Here is a 20,145-nt window from a genome sequence, read left to right as displayed (position 1 = left end):
TCTGTCACAGAGAGTTGTCGAAGCTCAGTCTTCAAATGTGTTTAAAATAGGGATTGATGGATTCCTGATTACCAATGGCGTAAAGGATTATGAGGACAGAATTGGTAAAAGGCATCAATTAGCCACTATCACATTGAATGGTGGAGCAGGCTGAATGGGCTGAATGGCTGACTCCTGTGCTATGTAAGTAAATCAAAGATATAAGTAAAAGAAAAAGAATGGTGTGTCAATCTGACACTTTGTTTTTTACACCTCAAATAAGTTCACAATACTGTTGGCAGCAATTGTTCATTTGTTGTGCAGCAGAAACATGTCCCACCAGAAGTTTAGCCATTTATCCTGATCCTTAACAACTTGAAGATGTATCATGTCTGTGTACTTTTTAAAATGAATCATGAAATTGCATTCAAGTGGAGAACATGGTTGATAACATAAATGTTGCTGCTTTAGTGCCTCTGTTTTATGCTTTTTCACAGATGTTCAGAAAGCCAAGTGCCAGATAAATTACTTGGATGGCATTAAATTCACTAACTATAAAAATTTGGACAAAGACACGTAATTCAGTTGCTTGGACAACATATTGATTGTTTGGACTGTTATGTACCTGAGTCATGGAAAGTTAATGATACACATTAATGTTGATTGGCTTAATTACTGCTGAATCCTGGATTTGTACAATCCCTGTGGACCAATGTGATCAACGAAGCCTTATGACTGACAAAGGCATCCATTGAACTGAGACAGGTAAATCTGAAGTTACAAATTATGGTGAAGAACTCATCTGGCTTTTCTGAATCAAAAGATGCTGGAGGATGTGTACACAGACACAGTACATTTGTGCTGTACATTAGTGGATCTTAGTTCTTACTTGGCTTCAATAAGGAGCACATCTATTTAGACAAAATGTTTGTTTCACATTTTGATCAGCAGTCTTGAAATATTTGCTCGACATTTGTATGAAACATGCTGGCTAACACAAAGCTGGAAATGTTTAGAAATGCAGATCACATCGAGAGATGTTGTAAAACATCGAGTTGTAGTTAATGGCTGCTGAATTCAGGCATTTTATTCCTTGAAGTAGGGATATTCAAATTGCATTTCATGACCATGTGTAGTCCTAATTTCTGGTACAATTATTCTCAACTTAATCCCATTTGTGCATCCTTGCATGTTAGGTCCCCTCTGAACCATATGAAGGAGGAGATTTGGAAAGATCAGTTAACAGTCCTTCTGTTGATGGATAAATCCAAAGTCAGAGCACCAGGGTCTTTAAGTATAAGCAACTTGACATCCATGCAAATGAATGGAAATATGATGGATTCAAATATTATGTGTGGCCCGAGAGACTTCATGATGCTCTGCTCTGCAGCCAATGAAGTCAAAAGATTTGCAGAAACTGGCTTTAATATATGCTTCACATTCTGTAATATTGTGTATAAAACATCCAGAAGCACTTAGAACTAAAATAAAAAGATAAAAGCTGGAGGCTTCAGCATTTTTGTAGGGAGCATCTCATATCATGTCTCTCGGGTGCATCTCAAAGTGCTTCACAGACAGTACATCATTATGCTTTGATGTTATTTAGGCAAGCACAGCAGCCACTTTGTGCACATCAAGCTGCCACATGCAGCAGTGAGATGAATGACCAGTTGAAGTGCCAGTGGGTTGACTCTCTGCATTTCTCTGCTCTTTAGTTATGCATCAGTGTATGCTGCACTAATTAGTGGAATTATTGAATAGTTCAATTGGTTGCTTTTGAAATAATTAAACCACAAATGTTAAACAATTGTTGGAATCATCAAATGCGTGGTTTCAGATTTTAAAATTCATTATCCACTGTGTTCTAATGTGGAACAACACTGGAATCATTTCTGTGTTAAAAAAAAACTTTATGTCAATCACCTATCCTTCAAAAAGGTAATTTTCTCAGTTAATCCCGATTTTTATTTATATGTGTTTATTTCTATTGCTATATATGTGCGTGTGACTATGTATGGGGTATTTGGGAACTCAAATCTAAGAAGTTAGTTCTTTGAAAGAACCAGAAAACACATATTACAGATATTTATCAATCAACTTGTTAAACTGGCATATTTATGTCTATTACATGTAAATATCCTCATCTCTGTGTGGAAATAGGATTTAATGAATATGTGGATGAGCTTCCAAGGTAATCTGTGATATAATTGTGACCCCACTGTCATGTATTAGTAGTCTGCAAAGAGGTTCGAACCATGCTGCTCTGTACCCTTACGTTTAGCCTATTCATAAACGTTGTCTAATGATAACTTAGAAGTCTGCCCTGATCTCGTATGACAGACCAAAGAACCCAAACTCGAATGTTAAGGTTAAGGTTTAAAACTCCATTCAAAAGGTGGACAACATTTGTGGACAGATGCTTTGATGCATCGACTTGGGGTTTGCCCATACTGCCAGATTTCTTTTATTATTCATTCAATTGGATGAGGGTGTCTCGGGCTAGGCCAGCATTTATTGCCCATTCCTAATTAGCTACAGGGTACAGGGTGATGGATCCTATTCCTATTCCAACCATCACACAACAAACATGTAGCACTCTGGATATCAGAGCAGGAATGGGACAGACAGATACAGACTTTTAGTCGGATGTCGCACTTGATGTGCTCCTGTACAGTTTCATACCACAGAATAATGTGAGAACTGACAGAAAATCGAAGACGTGAACAGCAGAGAAAAACATTTCAGGAATAACTTCATATTAAGTGAACCACACAACTTCAGATATGAAATTACATTTTTTTAATGCAAAAAGAGAAATTGTTGGAAAATCTCTCAGGTTTGGCAGCATCTGTGAAGAGAAAGGAGAGTGAATGTTTCTGGTCCAGTGACCCTTCTTCAAAACTGAAAGAAGCCACAAAAAGGTGGTACATGTGCAGAAGACGGGGGGTGGGGCTGGAGGGTTCAAAAAGGCAGCCCACCATCACCTTCTCCAGGCAACTATGGACAGCCAATAAATGTTGGCCAGTCAGTGACGCCCATGTCCCATAAGTGAATATAAAAAAAATTATAGGTGGAGATGGAATACAGAGCTTGCAATATTTTTAAGGTGAGATTTGTCACACCACTGATTCCTTGAAGGTAGACAGGGTAGTGAAGAAGGCGTTTGGTCAGTGCATTGAGTATAGATTTGGGAAGTCATGTGTGGCTGTACACGACATCAGTTAGACCACTTTTGGAATACTGCATTCAGTTCTGGTCTGTATTTTGGCAATAACAGTTGTATTTTGTTGGATCTAAAGCTGTGAACCATCACGCCCACTTCCTTGTCTGCCATCTCCATCTCCATCATTGCTTCATAGGTCTCTATTGTCCACATAACATGTAAGTTGCTACCCTGATTCTCCAGCTATAACTTTACCTACAATACTTTGACAGCAGATAATTCTTCAATAGTTGAAGCTCTTGTCAAGAGGAAGAGAAAGGCTTATGTGAGGATGAGGCATGATGGCTCAGTTAGGGGGCTTGAGGGTTAAAGGTTAGCCAGAAAAAATGTAAAGAAAGGGCTAAGAAGAGCCAGGAGGGAACATGAGAAGTTGTTGGCGGATAGGACCAAGGAAAACCCTAAGTCCTTCCATAGGTATATCAGGAATAAAAGTATGACGAGAGTAAGATTAGAACCAATCAAAGATAGTAGTGGAAATTTGTGTGTGGAATCTGAGGACATAGGGGAAGTGCTTAATGAATACTTTTCATCAGTATTCACATTGGAAAAAGACAATGTTAGTGAGAATATGGAGATACAGGCGGCAATATTAGATGGGATTGAGGTTGGCAAAGAGGAGGTTTTAGCAATTTTGGAAGATCTCAAAATAGATAAGACCCAGGGGCCGGAAGGGATTTATCCTCGGATTCTCTGGGAAGCCAGTGAGGAGATTACAGAGACTTTGGCTTCAATCTTTATGACATCATTATCAACAGGCGTAGTGCCAGAAGACTGGAGGATAGCAAACGTTGATCCCTTGTTTAAAAGGGAAGTCAGGACAACCCTGGTAATTATAGGCCAGTAAGCCTTACTTCAGTTGTGGGTAAGGTATTGGAAAAGATTATAAGAGATAGGATTTCTAATCTTCTGGAAAGGAATAATTTGGTTAGGCATAGTCAACACAGTTTTGTGAAGGGTAGGTTATGCCTCATAAACCTTATTTAGTTCTTCGAGAAGGTGACACAACAGGTGGATGAAGGTAAGGCAGTTGACGTGGTGTATACAGGCTTCAGTAAGGAATTTGAAAAGGTTCCACATGGTAGGCTATTGCACAAAATAAGAAGTTTCAGGATTAAAGGTGATTTCGAAGTTTCGATCAGAAATTGGCGAGCTGAAAGAAGACAGAGGGTAGTGATTGATGGGAAATGTTCATCCTGGAGCTTGGTTAACAGGGGTGTGCCGCAAGGATCTGTTTTGGGGCCACTGCTGTTTGTCATTTTTATAAATGGTCTGGAGGTCTGGAGGCATAGAAGGATGGGTTAGTAAAATTGCAGATGACACTAAGGTAGGCAGAGTTGTGGATAGCGCCGAAGGATGTTGTGGGTTATAGAGGGACATAGATAAGATGCAGAGCTGGGCTGAGAAGTGGCAATTGGGGTTTAATGCAGAAAGGTGTGAGGTAGTTCACTTCAGAAGAAGTAACAGTAATGCAGAGTACTGAGCTAATGGTAAAATTTTTGGCAGTGGAGATGAACAGAGAGATCTCAGTGTCCAGGTGCACAAATCCCTGAATATTGCCATACAGGTTGATAGGGTTGTTAAGAAAGCATATAGTTTGTTAGTATTTATTGGTAGGGGGATTGAGTTTCAGAGCCACATTGTCATGCTTCAGCTTTACAAGACACTGGTAAGGCCGCACCTGGAGTATTGTGTGCAGTTCTGTTCACTGCATTAGAGGAAGGATGTGGAAACTTTGGAAAGGGTTCAGAGGAGATTTACTCGCATGTTGCCTGATATGAAAGGAAGGTCTTATGAGGAAAGGCTGAGGGAACTGAAGGTGTTTTCATTGGAGAGAAGAAGGTTGAGAGGTGACTTAATTGAGACGTGTAAGAAAATCAGAGGGTTAGACAGAGTGGACAGTGAGAGCCTTTTACCTCTGATGGTGAAGGCTAACATGAAGGGACTTGACTTTAAGTTGAGGGGTGATAGATTTTGGATAGACATTAGGGGTAGTTTCTTTACTTAGAGAATAGTAGGGGACTGCCTGCAACAGTAGTAGACTCACCAACTTTAATGGCATTGGACATACATATGGATAATAATGAAACAGTGTAGGTTTGATGGGCATCAGATTAATTTTGCGGGTTGGCGCAACAGCGAGGGCTGAAAGGCCTGTACTGCGCTGTAACGTTCTATGTTCTATGTTCATTTGCAAGAAAGCTTTTTATTTGGAGTTCTTTATTGGAGCTATTGGCTTGTTGTGAACAGATTACAGGTGAGAGGTGCAACAAAGCTTCACACCCACTGAGGGAAGTTTTTCCTTTTGCATCCATACCACAGAATAGAGACGAAGTGCAATAGAACATCTCTGCTTCTTTTCCACTCCATCTATTTCATATTTCCGACTAAGTATCAACTGAAGTAGTAAAAAACATCTCCCTTCGTGTGCTCTTACTTCAGTGAACATTGAGCATTTGAAGAACGTCTATCACCACAATGTAGGGAAAGGTGTTAAGATTTCTGTGTCGGTGATAGTTTCACATCCTTGCCGTCCAAAAGAAAAGAAAGATTAAAAAAAACTAGGAGGCACATTTTTAAGGTGAGAGGAGAAAGATTCAAAAAAGACACAAGGGGCAACATTTGTACACAGAGGATGATTCTTGTGTGGAATGAACTTTCAGAGGTGGATGTCGATACAGTTACTACATTTAAAAGGATAAGTACATGAATAAGGAATGTTTTGGAGGGATATGGGTCAAGCGCGGGCAGGTGGGACCAGTTTAGTTTGGGATTTGGTCGGCATGGACTGGTTGGGCGGAAGGGTTGGTTTCCATGTTGTCTAACTTGATGACATATTGAGGTAGCTCTTTCCACAACCTCAGCCGCTGCAAAGCGTTTTCTTACAACCAACGAAGTGTTTCTGAAGTGTACTTCAGATAAGATTGGAGTGGATGTATGAACACTGGAAAAGAACTAGATCTTTCCCAGTGAAAGCACGTTTTTTTTTTAGTTATTGTCACTTGTACTTTTACAAAATAAAAACAGTGAAAAGTGTTAAGTCACCATACTCTGGTGCCTATATTAACAACACAAATCAGACATACAAGATAATAACACCAAGTCCGTCATTGTTCAATTCACTGCTCATGAGTTCCCAAGGTCGAAGAAAAGACAGGAACTATACTCTTCATCATTGCAGAAAGCCAACTTTGAAACCACTGTACAATGTTTTCCAACTATGTGCAGTAATCCAATGGCATTGTAGATGTAGCAAACTGTGGATTTACTGATCTGCTTAAGATTCTCAGTCTTTTGTCATAGTAAAGTGATGAGAATCCATAAAGCCGGATTATTTACAATCAGGTCTCCATCTTCCACAGCTGAGCTGAGGAGCCTTCAGATACTTGGTCCTGACGCTAAGGGGGTTACACTCAGACATTTTGTACAGTATTCTTATTCAAGGTTTACTGTGGTTCTGGCACTGGGATGAGTTTAGCAGCCCATCGATCTGGCTCTCTCATGGTTTAAGTGAGCACGCACCAATGAAATGTACCATCAGAGCTCTTAACATGACAATGTATTTACAGCAGTAATGACAGGACACTACATGACAAGCTGAAGCACTTTGACCTGCTACAATTGGTCGTAGGAACTAGGCTTTATTTGGACATGAAATTGGATAATTATGCAGTAATAAATTGGGTTTACTGTATAATTGGATTAGAATATAAATTGCTGGGATAATAAGTGGGTGTCACTGCTCTAACAGTAAGAAAACAAACATATGATTGTATGCACTACAGCAGACAAACTTAGATACTGAATACAGCACAAGTCAGCAGATAAAAATTTATGCAACATAGCCGGTCACTTTATTTTAATCTACAGCACCATTTCCTGCCAAAGGTGCCTCTGTTTTACTGGGTGGCACTCTGTCAATTTTAATTGTTGGATTTCATCTGTAAGTCACCATGCAGTTTTCTCCCAAAAATAGGGGGAAAGTGGTGAGGTGTTAGCTGACAGCGGTGAGATGCACTCTTTCTCCTCAGGGCCTCTGAAGAAAAGTGAATAACCCTTTGAGAAGGCCTCTTTAGGCCCAGTTCCTACTGCATCGGTGGGCTTGGTGGGATAGCCACACCCACTTTTCGAATCAGCCCAGCATTAAACTTTGACCTTGAGGGCATCACTGGATCTTGGTCAAGAAACCAATATGTTTCTGGATAGCGTCCGTTTAGTCCACTCAGAAATACAGGTTCACTTCTTGGCCTAAAGAATCATTGGAGGAGAATCAGGAAGAATTCCAGTGGAATTTTAGTGGCCAGCCATTGCACCCCAACATTTGGAGTTTGCACATTAATTGCTGGGCAGTTTAAAGGGGTTGCTTCTGTACGCCCTGTCTTTGAATGATTCAGCTTTGATAGAACACGACTGACAGCCTGCCTACCCAGTTCCCGCAAGGAAAATACTAACACATTCTGAGGGGCTTGCTGCAAATGCTCAATAAAACCCCCAGGATTTCCATGCGAATATGAACACCATCCACCTCCCACCAGAAAATAATAAAGCTCACCCAGTTCACCAGTAATATGGATAAGGCTCAGAAACCTTACACAGGCTTAAGACACAGCACAGTATTTAATGTGTTTTCTTACCATAATACTGTGGTTCTAGTGATGCATGCTATAAATTGTATGTAGGTATCCATTTCAGCATTCTATTCACAATATTGATTGCTGCTTCTCTGTGACTGAATATGTCAAGTGTCAAATTGACTAAGGCCCTTAGGTCTTATCTGCCACTTATCAGCCCATACAGATTTTATTTAGCTCATTTTCTAGGTCCTCGATTGCCTCTTCAGAGTCAACTACCTCCTACTAGTTTGGTATCATCTGAGATTTTGATGAGTTTGCTTTGAATTTCTAAATCCAGAACATTAATATAAATTAAATCAGTAGGGTTCCCAATACTGCTCCCTGGAGCACTTTAGTCAATGTTTCTTTCCCATGCTGATATTATTCCCTAACAAATATCCACTGTTGCCTACCTTCAGCCAATTATTTTAGTGCAGATTCTCAGTAACTTAAGTTTATTACAGAAAATGGTTGAAATACTGTAAATGAGAGTGAACATTCAGCCCCACTTGGAATTTCATTCCATAGAATGTTTTGTTTCTTCTTTCATGGGATCCAGTTACTGCTTGAATGACTCCAAAACTTCTGTCTTTCATCTCCTACCCATCTAGACTTTCCAAGTATTAATCTCTCCCGGGGACCAGTGCTTCCTTGGCAAAATTCCGGGGCCAAACACACAACAAAGCATTTGCATCGACCAGAGTGATCGACATGTTGGAACATTGACAATGATCTGAACAGCTGACATATCTGTCTGAAATAACCGGGACTCATTCTTAATGAAATGTCATCCCAAATGACATTATTATGATCGCAGTGACACTTTTAAACAGCACATGGGCAGAGTTTTACAATACAGACACCATGTCTTGTGTAATTATGATCAGGAAATGACCAGAGAGATTTTAAGCGTTTTTGTTTTTCACATCTTCATTCCAACTCTACACAATTGCTGTGGACTGCAGTTGGCCCAGCTTTGACCCACCTGGATATTCCCTTCAGTACCAAGCATCCTTCAGATGGGGGCTGTCATCATTTTTAATTAGCTGACATTCCTGAGGTTGAAGAATGTCAAGGTGGTTCAAGAGTCCTTCTCCATCCACAGTGCAGCTACCAAATTCAGATGATGCCAAAGCTTCAAAGTTGAAGTTCCTGTTCACTGCCTGACATAGAATCACAAAGTGCAGAAGAGCCCCTTCGGTCCATCAAGTCGGCATCACAGTATACTACTCCCTTCAATAGCCCCACTTTCCCACACTAGGCACATAGTCTTGAATGTTATGACACGGTAATTGCTAAAGTTGATGAAGTTTGCTCCTTTAACTACCCACCCAGACAATGCATTCCAGACTGCCACCACCCTCTGAGTGACAACATTTTTCTTCAAATGTTCTCTAATTCACTTTAAAATTATGATATAATGGATACCAAAATGACACATTCTGAAAGCAACTGTGGACTGAACTATTTCGGAACTATTAATGCATTTAAGACTGAATCATTAATAATTCCATGGTAAAAGATCTCCTGGGCAAGAGTGATCGTAACATTATAGAACATCATGTCTATCTTGAAGTTGAGAAAATTGGCTTAAAAGCAATCAAAACAATATAAAAGCATGACTATAGTGTAGCCAAAGACAGACTGGGTGGCTTGGTTAAAAGCTAAGACAAGAGACAACTGAGTTCAGAAGCCTTTCAAAATTCTCAGCAAAAATATACTCCATTAAGAAAGAAAGACATTCTGAGAAGGATACACCAATTTGGCCAGTAAGGATAATAAGGGTGGTATCAAATTGAAAAAAGGTGTCCAATCCTGTGAGCTTAGTGGTGCATTAGAATATTGAGAAACATTTTAGGAACCAGCAACGGAAAATCAAAGGGAAAATAATGAAGGTGAAATTAGGATTGACAGTAAATTAGCAAGAAGTAATAAAACAGACAATAAAAGACTTGTGTAAGTATATAAAAAGGAAAGTGAGGAGCAAATGTTAACCTTTATCCCTTCGAGAATAAAAATGGGGAATGTGAAACAAGAAAATTACAGACTTTGAATATGTATTTTGTATTTGTTTACACAGTAAAAGGAAAAGCAAAAACTATCCCAAGAGTAGTTTAAAAAAAAGGCTGGGGCAAAGGGAGGGTAGAACATCAAACAGCATCTTTACCAGAGAAAGGTACTAGGAAACTAAGGCAGACTGATCCCTGGGACTGATGGCTTACCAGCTAATGTCTTAAGAGAAGATACTGTAGAGATAGTAGATGTATTGTCCCAAAATCTCTGAAATTCTGGAAGGGGCCTGACCAATGGAGTTGAAAAGTCACAGAAGTAACACCACTATTCAATAAAGAGGGAGGCAGAAGGCAGTCGGAAAAGGTCAGTTAGCCCAATATCTGTCATTGGGAATTTGCTAACATCCAGTGTTAAGGAAGCAAGAGCAAGACATTAAACAAATAATAACACAACCAAGCAGAGTGAAATTGATTTCTGAAAGAGAAAGCTTGTGATAAATGTCTTAAAGTTCTTTTGGAACCTAATAGGCAGGATGGCTGAAGAGAATCCCAGTGAATGCAGTGCATTCCAAAAGGTATTCAATTATGTGCAACCGAACAAGATTGCTACACAGGATACAAGTTTATTGTATTGGGTGCAATATGTTAGCATAGGTAGAGGTTTAGCTCACTGACAAGAAATAGAGTCAGTAAAAAATAAATGATTTTCAAGTTGACAAAATGTAGCAAGTAGGGTGCTATAAGGATCAGGACAGGGGTCCCAACTAATTACAATCTATATTAACAACTTGGATGAAGGACTGAGTGTATTGTAGCCTACTTTGCAAACAATATGAAGATGGGTAGAAAATTCTCCTGTGAAGGGACATTAAGGTTGGAATCTTCCCAATCACTGAATAATTGAGCATTGGCCAGAAAGTTGGGAGAATCACATGAGATCATAGATATGGAGATTCCCAATGTCGAGAGCAAAAAGTCTCACATTTTAACCAAATGTTAAACAGTGAGATGAGATCCTTAGTAGTGAGCAGTGAGGGGCCTATTTGTATGCATTAAGCCCCTCATGATTACATCATCACACCTCATTAATATAGAGTTTCCCATTTACACGTGATAATCAACTAATCAATCACTGAAGACCATAATTCCCTTCAAAAAAAGTCTAATCTGTAACCTGGCAACTTCAGATGACCAGTTACCCATATGGCCCCTCATCTTAGATACCATTCACCAACATCTCAGGGCATGCTCCATGTGCAGTGATTGCATACACCTCCCATTTCCTCCAAGCTCCCTACCTGCAACATGCACCAGGCCATCCAGGTCTCTGAGCTTACTGGAGGATGCATGATTCAGAAGGGACTTGTTCAGGATGAGCACTCAGAGAATGGTTGCCCTTAAGTTGAAATCTTGAATGGCAGGCCACAGTTTCAGAGTAAATGGTCTGCAAGTTGATATGGAAAGCAAGATGACTTCTTCTTCCTCATGCTTGCTAAAATCTTTGTAATTCTCCACTTGTTGCATCTGTTAACTTGAAAATTATTTATTTATCCCAATTCTTTGCTTCTTATCACTTAACCAAATCTTGATATCCAGTGGTATTCAATTTTCGTGAAAATAGACAGTAAGGAAAGGGATGTGGTGTTTAAGGATGAGATTAGTAGTAAGGGAGGATATTAGTCTGGACAATGTGGAATCTGTATGGATGGAGCTGCTGAACCTAAAGGGGAAAAAATGTTGGAAGTTGTGTGCAGACTACCGAAAAGGACTTGTAAGATTGTATCAAACAGGAAATGAGAGATCCACACAGTAAGAGTACAGCAGTTATTATGGGTGACTTCAATCCCCATATTGATTGGCCGAACTAAACTGGTAGCAATGCGATAGAGAATTTTCTGGACTGTGTGAGGGATGGTTTCCTCGACCAATATGTCGAGGAACCAACTATAGAGCAAGCTATCCAGGACTTGGTATTGTGTAATGAGAGATGATTAACTAGCAAACTTGGAGTGTGAGATAATTTGGGGAAAAGTAACCATTATAGAACATGGAACATAGAAAAGTACAGCACAGAACAGGCCCTTAGGTCCACGATGTTGTGCCGAGACGTAATGCTAATGTAAAATATAGTAACTTAACCTACGCACCCCTCAACTCACTGCTGTCCATGTGCATATCCAGCAGTTGCTTAAATGTCCCCAATGACTTTGCTTCCACCACCTCATGCATTCACAACTCTCTGCGTAAAAGAACCCACCTCTGATGTCTCCTTTGTACCTTCCTCCTAAGATCTTCAAACTATGACTTCTCGTACCAGTCAATGCTGCCGTGGGGAAAAGTCTCTGGCTATTGACTCTATCTATTCCTCTCATTATTTTGTACACCTCGATCAGGTCTCCTCTCTTCCTCCTTCTCTCCAGAGAGAAAAGTCTGAGTTTCTTCAACCTTTCTTCATAAGGCAAGCCCTCCAGTCCAGGCAGCATCCTGGTAAACCTTCTTTGCACCCTCTCCAAAGCCTTTGTATCTTTCCGATAGTAGGGCGACCAGAACTGGACACAATATTCCAGGTGTGGTCTCATCAGGGACTTGTCGAGCTGCAGCAAAACCTCACAGCTCTTAAACTCGATACCCCTGTTAATGAAAGCTAAAACACCATATGCTTCCTTAACAACCCTATCCACTTAGGTGGCAACTTTGAGGGATCTATGTACTTGCACACCCAGATCCCTCTGTTCCTCCACTCTGCCAAGAATCCTGTCTTTAATCCTATATTCAGCATTTGGGTTCGACCTTCCAAAATGCATCACTTCGCATTTATCCAGGTTGAACTCCATCTGCCATTTCTCAGCCCAGCTCTGCATCCTGTCTATGTCACGCTGCAGCCTGCAGTAGCCCTCTACATTATCGATGACACCTCCAACCTTTGTGTCATCTGCAAGTTTACTAACCCACCCCTCAACCTCCTCATCCAAGTCATTTATAAAAACTACAAAGAGCAGAGGCCCAAGAACAGAGCTCTGCGGGACCCCACTCAACACTGACCTCTAGGCAGAATATTTTACATCTACAACCACTCTCTGCTTTCTGTCAGCCAGCCAATTCTGAATCCAGATAGCCAAATCTCCCTGTATCCTATACTTCCTGACTTTATGAATGAGCCTACCATGGGGAACCCTATCAAATGCCTGGCTGAAATCCATATACACCACATCCACTGCTCTACCATCATCGACCTGTCTTCACACCTCCTCAAAGAACTCAATAAGATTTGTGAGGCATGACCTGCCCCTCACAAAGCCATGCCGACTGCCTTTAATCACACTGTGCTTTGCCAAATAGTCATAAATCCTATCCTTCAGAATTCTTTCCACAACTTTGCTGACCACAGATGTAAGACTGACTTGTCTGTAATTGCCAGGGATTTCCTATTGCCCTTCTTGAAAAGTGGAACAACATTTGCCTCCTTCCAATCCTCCGGTACGACCCCCATGGAGAGTGAGGAGGCAAATATCCTTGCCAACAGCTTAGCAACCTCCTTTCTCGCTTCCCGGAACAGCCTAGGATAAATCTGGTCTGGCCCTGGGGACTTATCAATCTTAATGTTTTCCAAAATTTCCAGCACATCAATTTCATCAATCTTGATCTGGTCAAGACTGTATCCCAGCTCCTCTGAGTTTTCATTTACAACCAGTTCCCTTTCCTTGATGAAAACTGAAGCAAAAAACTCATTGAGGGCTTCCCCTATCGGCTCAGACTCCACGCACAAGTTCCCTCCACTATCCCTGATCGGCCCTACCTTCTCCCTGAGCATTCTCTTATTCCTCACGTGTTATATGGTAGCATTCTTCATTCAAGATGAAGAGTGACACAGTTAAATCTGAGACGAGGGTCCTGAACTTAAAGCTGACTTTGATGTTATGAGGCATGCATTTGCTAGAATAAATTGGTCAAGGACACTTAAGCAATTGACAGTGGATAGGCAGTGGCAGACATTTACAGAATAGATGGATGAACTTCAACAATTCTACATCCCTGTCTGGCAAAAGAGTAAAACAGGGAAGGTGGTTTCACCATGTCGAACAAGGGATATCAGGATAGTGTTAAAGCCAAAAAGGAGGCATAGCAATTGGCCAGAAAAAGCAGCAAACCTGAGACTGAGCAAAACTAAACATTCAGCAGAGGAGGTCAAAAAGTTTAATTCGAAAAGGGAAAATAGAATATGAAAGTAAGCTTGCAGAAAACATAAAAACTGATTGCAAAAGCTTCTATAGATATGTGAAAAGAAATAGACTGATGAAGACAAATGTAGGTCCCTTGCAGTTAGAATCTGGTGAATTCATAACAGACAACAAAGGGACGGCAGACCTGTTGAACAAATACTTTGGATCTGTCTTCACGAAGGAGAACACAAATAAACTTAAGGAACTGCTAGGGGACAGGGGTCAAGCATAAAGGAGGAACTGAAGGAAATCCTTATTACTCAGGAAATGGTATTGGAGAAATTCATGGGATTAAAACCTGATAAGTCCCCAGGGCTTGATGCTCTGCATTCCAGAGTACTTAAGGAAGCGGTGCTAGAAATAGTGGAAGCATTCGTGATAATTTTCCAGCATCGATCGACTCTGAAAGAGTTCCAATGGACTGCAGGTAGCTAACATAAACCCACTTTTTAAAAAAGGAGGGAAAGAGAATTATAGGCCAATTAGCCTGAAACCGGTGTTGGGGAAAATGCTGGAGTCAGTTATGAAGGATGCAAAAACTGAGCAGTTGGAAAGCAGTGACAGAATTGGTCGAAGTCAGCATTGATACACTAAAGGGAAATCATGCTTAACAAATCTTCGGGCCTTTTTTAAGAATGTTACCAGTAGAGTGGACAAGGATAAATCAGGAGATGTTGTGTATCTGGACTTTCAAAAGGCTTTTGATAAGTTTCCACACAAGAGATCAGTGAGCAGAATTAAATCTCATGGTATCGGAGGTAATGTACTGACGTGGATCAAAAACTATTTGGCAGACAAGAAGCAGAGAGTTGGAATAAACGGGTCCTTTTCAGAGTGGCAGGCAGTGCCGAGTTGGGTACTGTAGGGTTCAGTGCTGGGACCCTAGCTGTTCACAATATACATTAACAATTTGGATGAAGGAATTGAATGCAATATCTCCCAATTTGCAGATGACGCTAAGCTGGGTGGCAGTGTGTGCTTTGAGGAGAATGCTAAGAGGCTGCAGGGTGACTTGGATAGGCTGCTCAGTGGGCAAATACTTGACAAATGCAATATAATGTGAATCAATGTAGGGTTATTCACTTTTGTGCAAGAACAGGAAGGTAGATTATTATCTGAATGGTGGCACTTTAGGAATGGGAGAGGTGCAATGAAATCTGGGTGTCATGGTGGAACAGTTGCTGAAGGTTGGCATGTAGGTGGAGCAGACAGTGAGGAAAGCTAATGGCATGTTGGTTTATAGCAAGGGGATTTGGATAGAGGAGGAGGGATATCTTGCTGCAGTAATACAAGGTCTTGGTGTGTGCAGTTTGGCCTCATGGTTTGCGGAAGGACATTCTTGCTATTGTGGGAATCCAGCAAATGTTTACCAGACTGATTCCCAGTATGGCAGGACTGACTAATGGATCAAATGGGATTGTTCTCACTGGAATTTAGACAAAAGTGAGGGATCTCATAGAAATATAGAAAATCCTGATGGGGCTGGACAGTCTAGATGCAGGAAGTATGTTCCCAATGTTGGATAAGTCCAGAACTAGGGATCACAGTCTAAGAATAAAGGGGAAGCTACTCGGAACTGAGATGAGGAAGATTTTCTTCACTCAGAAAGTTGCAAACCTGTGGAATTCTCTCCCACAGAAAGCTGTTGGGGCCAGTTTGTTAAATAGATTCAAAAGAGAACTGGACATGGCCCTTGTGGCTAAAGCCATCCAGGGGTAGGGAGAGAAAGCTACAGTGGGATACTGTAATTGCATGATCAGCCATGATCTTATTAAATGGTGGGGCAGGCTCGAAGGTGAATGGTCTGCTCCTGCCCTATTTTCTATGTTTCTATGATTATACTTGGGATTCTAATAGAGACTTTTTTTAAAAATCTAGCTGGGAGTTGAGAGTTGCAGGTATGGAGGTGGAACAGTTGAGGCCCCAAGCTAATCAGCCATTATCTTGAAAAGTACAACAGGCTGAAGGGGCCAAATGACTTTCCCCTGCTCCTGTTTCTCATGCTCTAATATGCAGTCAATCAAAGGAACTGGTTAAAAGTGACCTCCCTCTCTCTCTCCCTCTCTCTCTCTCTCTCGAGCCTCTTGATCACCAGTTTGCACCTTAAACCTACAACGTCAACTTGAAATAATGTCAAGCATTAATCTTTTCTTTTCATTTGGCTGACCAAAATTTCAACCATAAAGGAGTGCAATTGTGGTGTAACAGAGCGGAAATATGAGTGGAGATTTATGGTGTCCGGACTTTGCTGTGCAAATCACACGCGTTTTAGGCAGGTGTTTTTGAATAGCTCAAGAAACTCTCAGCAAATAGAGAAAGGACTTTGTTTCAAAAGTTTAATGAGAAGGCATTTCAATCATTTGAATTCCTGTTGTTTCCTGGCCTTCATCCACCAGTGGGGGTAAAGGGGCCTCCCCACCTGCTCCTTATTTCCCAAGCGAGACAGCAGATCTGCCTTCATTCATAAAAATGCCTACACACAACAGGCATTCAAGATCGCTAAGGAGCTGTTCATTAAAAGGAACAGAGGAAGGTAAAGTACAAATTTTGAAATATACATGGGTGTTTCCTTGCCTGTTCTGTGACTTTTTTTGGTTCACACAGTCTGTAGCCATTGACGAGCATTTTCCCACAATATCCACCTCAACAGCCCTTCCATTTTCCTCCAAGTTAGCCCACTTTTACCACCAGCTCAACAGACAAGAGCAGACCCGATAGGAAAACTGTCAGCAAATAACATGATGAGCAGCGTTGGAGAGTTAGAATTGACTGTGCCTTCTGAAAGCAGGTTATCGACTTCCAGTCCATAAAAGTTGTACTTACCTTACTAAATTCATGGGATGAAAACATCAATGGTTAGGCCAGCATTTATTGCCACTGTGCATTTCAAATTGCCCTTGAGAATGTGATGGTGAGCTGCCTTCTTGAACGACTGCAATCCTGGGGTGAGAGGAACACCCATAATGCTGTTAATAAGGCAGTTCCAGACTTCTGAATCAGAAACAGCAACATATGGATGTAATTAAAGAGCATTTTAAAATATATAATGCGATCAAGCATAGTTAGCATGGCTTCGTGAAAGGGAAATCATACCTGACTAATTAATGAGAACTAATTATTTGAGGAAGTGAGAAGCACATAGATAAAGGAAAATCAGTAGATGCAATATATTTGGATGTTCAAAAGATGATGAATAAGGTGCCACATTTAAGAGCCTGTTGTACTGGAGGTAATTTTGACAGGGGATTAGCAAACAGAAGATAAGGTTGGGAAAAGGGGGGCTATTTCAAGATGACAATGTGTAAGTCATGGAATGCCATAGCGATCAGTGTTGGAGCTGCAATTATTTAAATAACTTGGATCTGATCAGGAAACCTGAAGAAGGGCCTGTGCCCGAAACGTCGAATCTCCTGTTCCCTGGATGCTGCCTGACCTGCTGTGCTGTTCCAGCAATAAAGTTTCAACTCAGGAAACATGCAGCCAACATTTTCCTGTATTGTGTTCCATATGGCAAGTGCTTGCCCACTTACCTAACCTGACTATACACCTCTGCAGATTGAGGCATTTTCACCTCTTGCTTTCCCATCTGTTTTTGTGACATCCACAAACTTGGCTATAGTACATTCACTTTCCTAACTAAGTTATTAACATAAATTGTAAATAATTGTGGCCTCAGCATTGAATCTTGTGGTACTCCACTAATGGCAGGTTGCTTTCCTGAAAATGCACACTTGCTCCTTCAATCCCAAATGTCAGTCTTTTATGAATTAGCTCATCCTCTACCTATGCTGCTATACCTGCACCACCAACACTATGGGCTCCTATTGTGTTAAGTAGCTTAATGCTTTCTGAAAGTCCACTGCTGTCAATTTATTGATCCTGCTGGTTACCTCCTCAAAGAAGTTGTGCTATAGAACTGCTGCTGGCCTGCTGTAGTGGCAGAGTCTTTCGATAGCTATCCAGATCAGTTTTTTAAAGTTTATTTGTGGGATGTGGCGTTGCTGGCTAGCCAGCAATTATTGCCCGTCCTGAGTTGTCCTTGAGAAGGTGGTAGTGAGCTGCCTTCCTGAACTGCTGCAGTCCACCTGCTGTGAGTTGACCCACAGTGTCCTTCAGGAAGGAATTCCAGGATTCTGACCCAGCGACATTGAAGGAATGGTCGATATATTTCCAAGTTAGGGTGGTGAGTGGCTTGGAGGGGTACTTGAAGGTGGTGGTGTTCCCATGTAACTACTGCCTTTGTTCTTCTAGATGGAAGTGGTTGACGTAATGATTGTAATGAGACCAGCCATAGAATATGAGTTCCCTGATTGGGGCTGTTAACCTGGTCCAATCAGAGAGCCCTGGCTGACAGATATAAACAAGAGTGTCAGAGGTTCTGTTCTGCCCCTCTTCCACAGTTACGTTAGAGCCAGGGTGTGTCTGGAGAAGGAACATACAGTGTCCACCAACACCCTTGAGCTGTTCAGGGAGAGGTGGGCTCCGCAGGGAGTGGAGTGCATTATTTCCCCCTCTAATTCTATTTTGATTTAATCCCTTCCCTCTCCTTCACTGTTTGATCACACAGCATTGCCCTTTGATGTGAAGGGCACTGCTTGTCACTGGCCCACTTGAGTGTTCCTTTTCTTCCTGGTGGTGGAAATTGAATAAAGATTCAGACACCTTGTGTCTTCCACGGTGTCTCACACCTGCACACACACAACATGGGTGCTGGGGGGAAAAAATAATAAAAAACAGGAGTATCAGAGGCTCTGAAAAAAAAATAAACAAGAGGGTCAGAGGTTCTGTTAATTCTGTGAGCTAGCTCTGAGGGAGCCTTACCTGTCAAGTACTATGCACATGTAAATAAAGGGTGACTTGGTGACAGGATACTGGCCTCTAAGGAGTTATTTTAGTTGTGGGTTTGGAAGGTGCTTTCTGAGGAACTTTAGTGAATTTCTGGTCAAGCGTATTCCTCACAATGTTGGGACTTGAAGATTCAGTGCTAATAATGGCACTGAATGTGCTGGTTGGATTCTGGAGATGGTCATTGCCTGGCACTTGTGAGTCATTGATCAAGGCTATGATCATCTCTGACCTTGCCTGATTGCCAGCCAACTCATAGTCACCAATACCATCCACCGGTTGAAATCAGTGACTGAATCTAGCTGTCTTTGATGGCTTGTGTCTCAGCTTTCTTACTGTTATAGTTTCCATTAGCTTTTTCTGGACCAGAGAATCCAACCTTACCCCTATGCTCCTCTAGAAAACAGAGATGAGAGTGTGGTGCTGGTCAGACAGCATCGGAGGAGCAGGAGAGTCGATGTTTCATCAGGATTAGGGGCTTTTGCCCGAAATGTCAATTTTCCTGCACCTTGGATGCTGCATGACCTGCTGTGCTTTTCCAGCACCACACTCTTGACTCTGATCTCCAGCATCTGCAGTCCTCACTTTCCTGTAGAAAGCAGCCAACACTATCTTCCGAAGCCATACTTTGCCTTCTTCTCTGGTGGCAGCAATAGAGTCTCGTAATATTCCAAGAATATCTGATGCAATGAATGATGGAGACAAGATTAGATTAGATTGCGTTACAGTGTGGAAACAGGCCCTTCGGCCCAACAAGTCCACACCGACCCGCCGAAGCGCAACCCACCCATACCCCTACATTTACCCCTTACCTAACTCTAGGGGCAATTTAGCCTGGCCAATTCATCTAACCTGCACATCTTTGGAATGTGGGAGGAAACCGGAGCACCCGGAGGAAACCCACGCAGACACGGGGAGAATGTGCAAACTCCACACAGTCAGTCGCCTGAGGCGGGAATTGAACCCGGGTCTCTGGCGCTGTGAGGCAGCTGTGCTAACCACTGTGCCACCGTGCTGCCCACAAAGAATGGGAACTCTGGATCACTGACACCTATCAGAGTTTGGAAGAAGTCTGATACATGCCAGGCCTGAATGTAAAAACATACTGCTGGCAGGAATAGAGAAACCCCTGAATGAATGTTAAGTGGTATGACCAGCAGGACAAACCCAAAAATTTCTTACACACTGGATGAACAGTAGAAATTCTAGCAACTAAGCACGCAAAGGGAAATTGATCTGCCTGTCCCAAAGAAATC

General features: G+C 41.6%; 1 protein-coding gene and 1 long non-coding RNA gene across 19 annotated transcripts in view; one reads left to right on the top strand and one right to left on the bottom strand.

Annotated features, from left to right (window-relative positions):
- Nucleotides 1–20,145, top strand: part of LOC122557375 (teneurin-3) — a 2,678,940-nt gene that overhangs the window by 1,689,353 nt on the left and 969,442 nt on the right. The window lies entirely within an intron of this gene.
- LOC148151996 (uncharacterized) overlaps nucleotides 2,777–20,145 on the bottom strand; it is a 64,631-nt gene continuing 47,262 nt past the window's right edge. The window contains exon 3 of the long non-coding RNA XR_015759198.1: nucleotides 2,777–2,827. This is a non-coding gene — a long non-coding RNA (uncharacterized LOC148151996). The remainder of the gene's footprint in view (nucleotides 2,828–20,145) is intronic.

The sequence above is a fragment of the Chiloscyllium plagiosum genome, unplaced genomic scaffold (genome assembly GCF_037043375.1).
Source record: "Chiloscyllium plagiosum isolate Xiang-an unplaced genomic scaffold, Cpla_swu_hap1 HiC_scaffold_2, whole genome shotgun sequence".
NCBI lineage: Eukaryota > Metazoa > Chordata > Chondrichthyes > Orectolobiformes > Hemiscylliidae > Chiloscyllium > Chiloscyllium plagiosum.
Note: the sequence above shows the minus strand (reverse complement) of the source record. Positions and strands in the feature narration are given on the sequence as shown.